We start from the raw sequence: 12,610 nt of genomic DNA on the forward strand, positions 1-12,610 counted from the left end.
TCTCTTGCTGTATGTCTGAAGTGTGACTTCAAGACATTCAATTTTCAGATACAGTTTTTAAAAATTCGTTCTGTACTGCTTCTACCTGAATTTAACCCTGATCATGCATTCCTAGCTTCAAAATTTCTCAGAAACTTTTGAACTCTGTGGGAGAAGGTGAGGGTGGGATGTTTCGAAAGAACAGCATGTATATTATCTATGGTGAAACAGATCACCAGCCCAGGTGGGAGGCATGAGTCAAGTGCTCGGGCCTGGTGCACCCAGAGGAATCGGGTGGAGAGGGAGGTGGGAGGGGGGATCAGGATGGGGAATACGTGTAACTCTATGGCTGATTCATATCAATGTATGACAAAACCCACTGAAAAAATAAATGAAAAATAAAAATTAAAAAAAAAAAAAATTTCTCAGGAACTGGGGGCTGGGGGTGGATAATGAGAGAAGCAGTACAGGTATTTAAACAATACATACAGAGAAAAAAAAAAATCACTACACCAAAACTACACCAAAACTCAACAAGTGATAGTTTCTAAAAGGCTGGTTACAATGGAGGGTCTGAAACACTATTTATGAGCTCTTAATACTGTTAAAACTAAAATCCAGGGGCTTCCCGGTGGCTCAATGGTACAGAACCCGCCTGCCAATGCAGGGTTCCATCCCTGACCGGGGATCAGCACACGCGCACATGTTGCTGAGCAATTAAGCCCGCGAGCAACCACTACTGAAGCTGGCACCCTAGAGGCCGTGCTCCACAAGAGAAGCTAATATAATGAGAAGCCTGCGCACTGCAACTAGAGAGTAGCCCCTGATTGACGCAACCAGAGAAAAGCCCGTGCAGCAAAAAAGAGCCAGCAGAGTCAAAAATTAATCAATTAATTTTAAAAAAATCCACTGGCCTATTTTTCACTCAGAATAAATGTATCCATGCATGATTCTCTAGATGTAAAATGATACGGTAATGCAGCATAAAGCATATGAAAAATGTAACCCTGCCTCCCTGATAGCATTAAACTTCTCAAGAGTACTAAACTTATTTCAATGAAGGAAGGTGAGACAGTAGAGGAAAGGATCAGAAAGAACTTCTAAGATTTACATGCAAAAGCTATAGTCAATCAGTAAAAGGGGTGGGGAGGGGGAAGTCCTTAAGTTTAAGTCACAAATTACCAGCCTACAGGTGTACACAAGATATTGAATCACATGGCATTTTAAAAGACTGTTAAAGAACTTGGCCAACATTAAAGCTGGAAAATTTCAGACATATTCAGATTTCTAGCTTCTCTTGAAAAGTGAGATCTAACAACCAAGCTTCTACTGACTGGTGGTGACGAGAGGTGCCCTTACCTGCCTCGCACCCGGACATTTGCATTTGAGACTACTGCTACAGATTATTCCTCCCACCCTCTAAAAGAGGGTATTTCCTTGTGAAGAGTAATCTGTTCAGTTTTATAATGCAAATCTCAGCTTGTACTTTGATCCATAAAATATCTTTGCTTAGACGTAAGTCTTAGCCACATTTTCTTTAGATTTGAATTGACTTTTCTCTTTTTTGCCTACCAAGGAAAATGGTGCCAGGTAGCAAACACCTAACTTTTTTTTTTTTTTGGCTGCACCAGATCTTAGTTGTGGCACATGGGATCCAGTTCCCTGACCAGGGATTGAACCCAGCCCCCTGCACTGGGAGCAGTCTTAGCCGCTAGACCACCAGGGAAGTCCCCTGACTTTTAAAAGACTCCAAATCACCCAAATGATGGCTTTTATAGAGGGAAAAAAAAACCCATCTGTCAGCTTCCCGAGTAACCAGTTATAGGTAGGATTTCTATACACTTTGTGCTTATGGAGAAAAGGAATGCCTGTTTATATAATGTGTTCATTTTACCGTAAATAAACAAACACAAGACATTCAACCTAAAGATAGATTCAAGATCAAAAAAAAAAAAAAGAAGTTTCCAGATAAATACAAATTTTAAGTGGGAAATTTAATTCTTACTCCTAAAATGGTTTTCAGTTGAAACAGTTCAAACATTTCTATACAACTAAGATGAGAAAACCCCACATTACAGAAATACTCTGCAACTACAACAAAGAAAAAGACATTATACTTACAGATAATTTCTTCCCTTAACCTGGGAGAATATTCTAGTTAGAAATTCCTATATAGTGCCATAAATAACATTTTTCATAATAAAACTAAAAGGAGACCAAATTCCCAAACTACTGTGCCATTCGAAAGATAAACACATCTCTGAGAAACTAGCACAAGAAAATGAGTCATTTTCCTTTAAAGCAAAACCATCCACATTATTTTCAGCTCCATTCAAAACAGGAAAACGGAAATACACAAGCCAAATGAACAAGAAATTTGGTAGGAAAAGATAAAGATTTGGCCTTTACACATTAATTCTTCTTTATAATTTCCTGTGTCTTTGTCTCACCTAATATTTCAATTTCTCAACAGTAAGACTATACATACATACAAGAGTCAAACTTGTGTAAGAAGACTTCTTTAGTGCTTCCAGCAGCATCCAGCCAAAATTTTAAGAGAAAAGTCTTGGTTTTTCTTCACTCTTATGCTATATCCACATTCTGAATAACTGCAACATCATTCAATAAAGTATCTGCCAAATGCATATAATGTATTCGAACTGTTACAAACCCCATTTTAACTCCACATACAAATCAAATATCTCATGAGATAACTAATGCACTTCGTAATATAAATACTACTGTTTGGCAAGGTACTCAAGTTTTTTAAATAGAGCTATAAACCTATGATTAAACGTGATTTTTCCACAAAACAAGACTATCAGGTGGTTAGGTTCCTGACCAAGGATCCTGATGCCATTAGACCCAGGAAAGCTTCTTTAAATGACAGATAATGGGATGGCTTCCTGTTGCCCTTTTAACATTGAAGATGAAGGAGTAGTTTCACTGCCTCTGAAACGGTCACTGGACATTCTTGAGCTGCCATTCCGTCTGCCCCAGGAGCCATCCTGTAGTCCTGAGGGGCAGCAGGTGGCAGGGAAAGAAGGGGCCGTCAGACAAACCAACATGGGTTCAATTACATCTCTTCCATTAACTGGTTCTGCAACCTTGGGCAAGCTTACTTTAACCTCCCAGAGCATGGAAAGGTTCTTGCTCTGTTAAATGAACATCAACCCTTGTTCGGTAGTGCTGCTGTAAGGATTAAAGGTCATTTTGTAATGTACCCTGGAAAGAGCCAAGCACTTAAATGCTCAATAAATGGCAGCCATTATAATGATAATGTTCATCCTTGGATAGCTTGCTCTATAGATTGCTGCTTCCAATCAGCCAACTTCTAGCTTGAACCGGTTGCCAAATTAAACCAGGCCCAATTTGAATCTGGAGATCTGGTAGGAACCCGAAGAACCAGGGAATGACAAATAAACCTGGGAATTCCTGGAACCAGAAATCTGTAGGCACACTGTAACTCTCTGTACCCTGCGCCTGGGCTTTTATGTCAAAGAGCAAGAGGTTCCTTCTCTTCTCTCCCCTACTACTTCCGGTCTCACCTCCTAACACCTCCAGAGCACTGCAAACTCCAGCTATCACTATGCGCTCCCAAGTTCTTAACCAGATTATATTCACAAACTACTCTTTCTTTTTCCTTCTGGCACACCGTGTACCTTATGAGAGTTCCCCGACCAGAGACAGAAGCCAGGCTACAACAGCAGAAGCGCAGAATCCCAACCACTAGACCACCAGGGAGCTCCTTTCTTTTTTTTTGTACACACCCATTCCTTTAGCCCAGAATAAACTATACTCCGCTGACCTCTATACATCTATAGCTACTAACCCCTCAAGGGTTGGCTGAAAGAACCTGTGGGAAACCTTAACTCATCTTTCACTCCAGGCTATACTCGATATTCTTCTGACCCCCGTGGGGCATACTTCCTCCACCGTACATATACTGTATAACTACTTGTTTGGTGAAATATCTGTCTCTTTCCCAGTCTATGTGTTATATGTAGAATACATCATGAGAAATGAACTGGATGAAGCACAAGCTGGAATCAAGATTGCTGGGAGAAATATCAATAACCTCAGATATGCAGATGACACCACCCTTATGGCAGAAAGCGAAGAAGCACTTGATGAAAGAAGCACTCTTGATGAAAGTGAAAGAGGAGAGTGAAAAAGTTGGCTTAAAACTCAACATTCAGAAAACTAAGACCATGGCATCTGGTCCCATCACTTCACAGCAAATAGACGGGGAAACATCAGAAACAGTGACAGACTTTATTTTTCTGGGCTCCAGAATCACTGCAGATGGTGACTGCAGCCATGAAATTAAAAGATGTTTGCTTCTTGAAAGAAAAGTTATGACCAACCTAGACAGCATATTAAAAAGCAGAGACATTACTATGCCAACAAAGGTCCATCTAGTCAAAGTTATGGTTTTTCCCCTAGTCATGCATGGATGTGAGAGTTGGACTACAACACAAGCTGAGCACCGCAGAATTTATGCTTTTGAACTGTGGTGTTGGAGAAAACTCTTGAGAGTCCCTTGGACTGCAAGGAGATCCAACCAGTCCATCCTAAAGGAAATCAGTCCTGAATATTCATTGGAAGGACTGATGTTGAAGCTGAAACTCCAATACTCTGGCCACCTGATGCGAAGAACTGACTCATTTGAAAAGACCCTGATACTGGGAAAAGATTGAAGGTGGGAGGAAAAGGGGATGACAGAGGATGAGATGATTGGATGGCATCATCGACTCAGTGGACACGAGTTTGAGTAAGCTCTGGGAGTTGGTGATGGACAGGGAAGCCTGACATGCTGCAGTCCGTGGGGTCGCAAAGAGTCGGACACAACTGAGCGACTGAACTGAACTAACAGCCTGTGTGTTAGTCCCTCAGTCGTGTCCGACTCTTTGCGACCCCACGGACTATAGCTCTCCAGGCTCCTCTGTCCATGGAATTCTCCAGTCAAGAATACTGGAGTGGATTGCCATTTCCTTCTCCAAGCCTGAAACTCTACAAAGGCAAGAACCATGTTTTCACTAAATTCTAAACCCCCAGCACCCGACACAGAGTAAAACCCTTCTGTGCGCTGATGGATGGGTGGCTGAACAAAAGAGTACACGTTCATATCCCTGCGCTAAGTCCTACACTGCCTCACAATGGTGAATTCATAGCTTCTTAAATTCTTTTCAGTCATTCTTAAAAGATTTTAGCTTTTCTGCTATGAGAACAATAGTATGAGACTAGGATTTTTAAAACACACTAAGGAATACTGTCCTACAAAATAAACCTATGGAGGCTCCACCCTAATTCACATGGTCTTACAATACTCTGAAGAATTTGTCTAAACTCTTTCTTTGAGAATCATCCCCAGAAAGAGTTTACCAGACAAGAAAACCACTTGGTACTGTAAACCAGGCATCCTCACCTAATCCCTCCCCTTAGTGAACAGTCTTCTTTCCCCCTCCATCTTTCCCTCCTCCACAGTGTAATTCTGGTTGGTATAAAGGAATGTACTGAAGGGGCCAAAAGGAAGCTGGAAACAAAGGGAAGAGAGAAGGTGAGCCAACAGCAAGTAAAAGTACACATAAAAGTCTGTGTGCAACTCACCTGAATATAAGTGACTGAAATTGATAACCTGAGTCTAACTGGTTAAGCGCCTTAAAACCAAACTAGAGAAAAGTCTAATTCCTAGCTATCTTTTGGCAAGCAATGCAGTAAAATATTTTAACATTTTAATGCTGTGCCAAAATAAGAATTGGATTTAAATACTCATATTATTTTTTTAATTGTTTGGGGGGTTTTTTTTTGGGGGGGGAGGGGGGTTGTTTAGCCAAACATCTTCATTGTAGCCATGAAAAGGCAAAATCAGTGCCAACCCAAGACCTACCTAGATACTATTTTTTTTTTTTTTTTTGAGTCTCTGCTCCACCATTAAAGGAGGAGCATGACCTTGAGCAGGTCATTTAAAATCTGCTCTCATGTTTCCACCTCTGCCAGAAATGGTGCCTACCATAGCTGCTTCAGAGTTGTTTTAAGAATTGGAAAATATGTCACATGCAAAAGTAATGTGTACCATCTAAAATAATAGCGTCTAAACCTGGCTAATCATCCAATCTCTAAGGAACATTTTAAAAGACATAGTACCAGACCCCACCCAAACTTACTAAGTCAGAAATCTCCAAATACAAGACTCAGTAATTTATGTTCTAGCTAAATAAATTATGATACATTCATAAAATATCTTTGGAAGGAATAACATTAGTCATCTATGAGGAAAGGAAGTAGGCAGCTAGGAAACAGAGCAGGAAGGGAAGTTTTTCACGGAGTGCCAATGTACACTTGGTTAAATTTAAATCACATAAACACTTTATCAACTCAAAATTGGAAAAAAAAAAAAAAGTCTAAGAAACCCAAAGTGATACTGATGATAAAATAAGTTTGGAAATCACTACTCTAAGATACCACAAATACATGTAAGCATTGCTTAAAGTAGTTCCAAGATTAATAGTCCATGTAGGACTCTACTATTTCAAGTTTTGGAAATGTGCTTAAGAAAGTCTCTTCTTAGAAATTCACAATCCACATACCTCTATTAGACTCTGGTAAGTCCTAAAATAAAGAAACCCGATTAACTATGCTTAGTCCTGTGTTTTCCAAATGGAAGTAAGCACTGTTTGGGAAACACTAAACATGGAACACAAACAGGCCATTCTTTCTAGTAAGGTTTTAAGGAACCAGGGGACACTGATTTAATATCTAAACTCCCAGAAATAGAGACCATGTGTTATTTATCTCTACCCCCGCAAAAACCTACAGCTCAGTAGTGACAAACTGACTTTCCTTTTTTCTTTATCTAAACAAAAAAGATTTTCAAATTTCCTTACTGTTTAAGCAACTTCAAGGATTAAAAAGAGAAACAGCATAAACAATCTTACTCTACGTAAAATTACATCAAACATATATCTACAGCAGACAGGTTTTTAAATCCAAGTAACATGGCAACAGCATTTCTATTTCTCTAAGTAGAAAAAATTAGGTAGTTAGCTATGATTCAAACTAATCTACTTTTAGGAGACAGCAATAGATTTCAGTATTTTCCTTCTACAGTATAAGTAGACCTTGTTGGGCATCTTTATTCCCATGAAGCCAGACTAACCAAGTGGGCTTTACACAACAACCTGGCTTATTACCTGAAGCGTTATCATCAGTGTACCCAGAGAGGGTCTGAAAGTTGTATCGACTGGCTTCTTTGAAATCTACACCTACTAGGGCTCTTAACACCAGCTCTCTAGCTCAGAAAACCTTCCTTTAGGTTTGAATTTTCTTCTGAAATTCAAAGATACAAACTGAAATTATTTTTTTTAAAAAAAGGTTAAAACTACAAGCCACCACAGTCAAATTTAAGAGTTCTACCACATTCCTTTTATCACCATGGAGCACTAATGAACACAAATCTCTCCTCTCTGGCAACATAGCATTTGGCCTTCAGAGATCTACCAATAAAAGTTTCCAGTTCTTCATCTAACAATAAATACTTAACCCAATATTAGCAGACACAACAGGCAGTCTCTAATTTACAGACTGACATCACAGATAGAGAGAGGGCTCTCATTCCATCTCAACCTCCAACCACTTAAAAAATAAAAGCCAAACACGCATGTGCGCGCGCACACACACACACACACACACACAAACAAACACAAATGTGGTGCTTTTAGACAGTGTGTGGATAATTAAAGGTAGAGAGCTAATCCTGAGAATGATCATGAAGGACATCAGTCTATCGAACTGCCAATCCTTAATTATCACTCCCGGACTGCTAGTTTCTTTCCCATGGTTTAAAAAAAAAAAACTCAAAAATTACTTCCTAGTCACAGATGCAATATTCTCAAAACTGCAGCATCAAGAACTAACAAGTTTACTGGTTTAATTCTCTCTTCGTAACTAACTTCAACCTCCTGAAAAAGGAAGATGGTGGAGCAGTTGAGTGAGGCAGAGCCAAACACGAGCCTCATCTCCAGCCTGGCACTCCCACCTCAGACTGTTCCAGCAAACACTAGGCAGAAGAGGAATCCTTCCCAAACTCAGTCACTATTATCATAGCGACAACACAGCTACATATAGCGCAGATCTCCTGGTTCCCACAAAAGTAACTGGCATCTGTAGTGTTGACAAAGCAGAAGAGTTAACAAATCCAACAAAATGGAACCAGCCTAACAATGAGATTACTATTAATAAATATTACCAATTCACAGTAGGACTCGAAAGCTGCTTTATTCCAGACTAACTACATTCTCGACACCTCCTTTCTTCTCTCAGCATTGAATACTCCATCAAGTCTGATGTGGGGAGTCAATGAAAAGGTCTTCCACAGGTTTGGGTGGGACTGCTCCCTCCACTCTCCTTTCCATATAAAGGTGAAAAGAGTAAAGTGAGTAAAACTAAAACAGATGGAAGAAATGTGTAAGATATGTATCAATTAACAAACAATGACTGAATATTACGTGCAGGTATGCGTATCAGTGGGCTAGAAGAATGATGGCAATAGAGTTGGTGTACTTTGCTCTCCCTGGAAAACCTCTCCCACTCAATATACAGCCATGAAAGACACCTATAAAAAAGAGAAAACCCAAAGACATAGCTGAGATCAAATAAAAGATAAATATCTCCACAGAATGGAAATGATGCTCAAAGTGCTCCCCAGTGAAGAGACTAGGTTCATCCTGGAAGTTGGAGCTAAAACTCATGGTTTTGTTATAAAAGTTGTGACTGAAAAGCTTAATAGCAGCCACTAAAAGAATAGAAATAACAATCTATGGTTTCCAGTCAAAAGCAGAGGAAAAAAAAGAAAGAAATACAGGAAACTACGAATCTAACAAAGGAAAAAAGGCAGCGAAATAAAAGCTTCAGAAAATGTAAAATTCAGACAGTAGAAATAAGCCTGCTTATTCAAATGGTTCACTGCACATATTAAAAGTCAAATATTATCAGATTGAAGGAAAAAGAAGTATAATAGAAGGGATAAGAGAGACATTATATAACATTAAAAGGAATAATCCACCAAGAACAAGTAACATGCAAGAATTTGAATGCTCCTAATACCACATCTCAAAAATTATCTCTAGCAAAAACTGACCATTTGAGGAAACATCAACTCCAATGAGAAATACACTTCTATCAGAAACTGATAGTTCAAGCAGAAAAAAATATCAGTAAAGACAGAAACTTTGAAAAGAAACATTAACAAGCTTAGTCTAACAGATAAATATATAGAAATCTGTCCCCAAACTGGGCTGCCACAGGTTTTAAGGCATAAAGATTATTCTAACTTCTAGACATTAACAGATAAATAAAATTTCCTTCAAATTAAAGGAATAAATGTAAGGTTGCCAACTTTTCACCTTGCCAAGATTAAAGGAAAAAGCAACAAACTAGTGGTACCAATATTTTATTGAAAGATAAATTTAAAATTTAAAAAGAAAGACAAATCTAAATTTTAAAATTTTCTAATACGCAGAGTGTGAAGTTTCTTAGAAACTGGACCAACGAAGAAGTGTACTTAATTTGACACTATTTTATTTGATGTCATAATAATAAGCATACAGATTTTTATCATTTAATATCAAATTCTTGATATAATAGTCTCTGTTTTCCATGAGAAAACAAAGGACTACAAGAGGTTGATTTACCTGTAATTACTCAATTAAGAGGTGAAAGAGGAGGGGAGACAAAACCTCTTAAAGCCTCTGTTCCTGACACTTGCCAAGGGTTCAATTCAATCAACAAATACTTCCTGACAGCCCAGAGGTAAGCATTACAGGAAATAAGCTGCACTATATGATACACTGGGAAGAGCAGGGAGACAAACTGCACCACCTGAAGGGTCTCTACACACTTGGGAAGATAACCTTAATTACAAACCACAGCTACAGAAAACTGTGCCATCTACCCCTGAGGAAGCCTGAGAAAGAAAGGGAAGTTGAGAACCACTGACTCAATCCACACATCTCAAGGAGTGTACTATAATCTACTTGTAAAAACAAAAGGCATACATAGGGAAACAAACAAAACACTAAACTGGGAGCCAAGATAAGTGTTACAACCAAAACTTACTAAGAGAAGGCAGCATTCATTTCAGGTTAGAAGAATCAGTGAATGCCAGGGCTTCTGGGGAGTCAGGATTTTGAAATGGGCCTTGAAGGGTGTTGAGATTAATCATCTCAGAAAAGGGGACACATGTCAATGAAAACATAAGTATTTGTCTACTAAACTAAAAAAAATGGTTCTTACACAAACAAAAAGGCTACAGTTTCCAAAAAGTCAAAAAGATCCTAAAAAACTGAAATTATTTTTCTTACAAATAATCTAAACAGTCGATAGTGCCAGAGTGCCTGCAAAAAAACAACAAATTGTATACCACCTTCCTGTGATCAAATTATTATTATTTTAGGATCTGAATCTCCTTTCCAAGTAAGGGTGAATAAATATAAAAATGGACTTCCCTGGTAGCTCAGTGATAAAGAATCTGCCTACAATGCAGGAGACCCAGGTTCTATCCCTGGGTTGGGAAGATCCCCTCGCTGTAGGAGGGCAAAGGACCTCTGTCCCATGGACAGAGATCTGGCAGGTTACAGTCCATGGGGGTCGCAAAGAGTTGGACACAACTGAAGCAACTGAGCATGCATGCATGCAATGAAAGAAAACTGATATGAAAACAGAAAAAAAGGAAGCCCAACCTACTTCTCAGATGTAGATCTCATTAACTGGACAGCAGATGCAAGATCTGACAATCTTTCCACTTTGCTATCTCTTGTGGACATGAAATCAGACTCAATGAAGGCTTCAGAGAAGAACCTGAGTGCCCTGAAGAGAACCTTAATAAATGGGGAAGCATAGTGAAAGAACACCTTTCTTTCTGCTCTTCACCAAACAGAGGACAAAATGAGGTAGAAAACATTTCAAGAAAGGTAGTAAAAGAAAACATAAGCCTTGACTACAGTAAGTTTTAAAGAACTTTCCCCATGCTTGAAGAACAAAAGAGGCTTCCAAAATTAAATTTTGAAACAGGCTTTAGTCCATTTTGGAAAGTTGTCAAACCTGCACATCCTGGGACACTCATTTTCTGGAGGAAAATGCAGGATCACTGCTAAGCCAACAGCAAGCTTCAAACCTCCCCTGAGAGCAATAAACCATAATGGAAAAGAACATGAGAAAAGAATATACATACATAAAAGTGTAACTGAATCACTTTGCTGCACATCAGAAACTAACACAACATTGTAAATCATACTTCAGTAAAATATTAAATTAAGTTAAATTGAATTTTAAAATAAGAGAAGAGAAGAAACAGGACAAGAGTGTGTTTCCTCTTCCATGGAAAAATACAAGACAGTTATCTACAAGTCAAGAAACAGGCTGTCACCAGAACTCGACCACTATGGCACCCTGGGCCTGGGAATTTCAGCCTCCAGAACTGTGAAAAATATTATCAGGTTAGTGCAAAAGTAATTATGGTTTTTGCATTGTGAAACTTGCCATCTGATATTGAAATACATTCTTAATAAATGTGGCTATGTTATCTATTTTTTTTTCATTTATTTTTATTAGTTGGAGGCTAATTACTTTACAATATTGTAGTGGTTTTTGCCATACATTGACATGAATCAGCCATGGGTGCACATGTGTTCCCCATCCTGAACGCCCCCTCTCACCTCCCTCCCCATCCCATCCCTCTGGGTCTTCCCAGTGCACCAGCTCTGAGCACTTGTCTCATGCATCCAACCTGGGCTGGCGATATATTTCACACTTGATAATATACATGTTTCAATGCTATTCTCTTAGATCATCCCACCCTTGCCTTCTCCCACAGAGTCTAAAAGTCTGTTCTACACATCTGTGTCTCTTTCTGTCCTGCACATAGGGTTACTGTTACCAACTTTCTAAATTCCATATATATGTGTTAGTATACTGTATTGGTATTTATCTTTCTGGCTTACTTCACTTTGTATAATGGGCTCCAGTTTCATCCATCTTATTAGAACTGACTCAAATGTATTCTTTTTAATGGCTGAATAATATTCCATGGTGTATATGTACCATAGCTTTCTTATCCATTCATCAGCTGATGGGCATCTACGTTGCTTCCATGTCCTAGCTATTATAAACAGCACTGCGATGAACATTGGGGTGCACGTGTCTCTTTCAGATCTGGTTTCCTCGGTGTGTATGCCCAGGAGTGGGACTGCTGGGTCATATGGCAGTTCTATTTCCAGTTTTTTAAGAAATCTCCACACTGTTTTCCATAGTGGCTGTACTAGTTTGCATTCCCACCAACAGTGTAAGAGGGTTCCCTTTTCTCCACACCCTCTCCAGCATTTATTGCTTGCAGACTTTTGGATAGCAGCCATTCTGACTGGCATGTAGTGGTACCTCATTGTGGTTTTGATTTGCATTTCTCTGATAATGAGTGATGTTGAGCATCTTTTCATGTGTTTGTTAGCCATCTGTATGTCTTCTTTGGAGAAATGTCTGTTTAGTTCTTTGACCCATTTTTTGATTGCGTCATTTATTTTTCTAGAATTGAGCTGCAGGAGTTGCTTGTATATTTCTGAGATTAATCCTTTGTTTC

The 12,610-nt window shown here is 39.0% G+C and overlaps 1 protein-coding gene across 7 annotated transcripts in view; it reads right to left on the minus strand.

The window, feature by feature from the left end:
• Positions 1 to 12,610, minus strand: part of UBR5 (ubiquitin protein ligase E3 component n-recognin 5) — a 136,221-nt gene that overhangs the window by 95,790 nt on the left and 27,821 nt on the right. The window lies entirely within an intron of this gene.

This window comes from Muntiacus reevesi, chromosome 12, assembly GCF_963930625.1.
Source record: "Muntiacus reevesi chromosome 12, mMunRee1.1, whole genome shotgun sequence".
NCBI classification, from domain to species: Eukaryota; Metazoa; Chordata; class Mammalia; order Artiodactyla; family Cervidae; genus Muntiacus; species Muntiacus reevesi.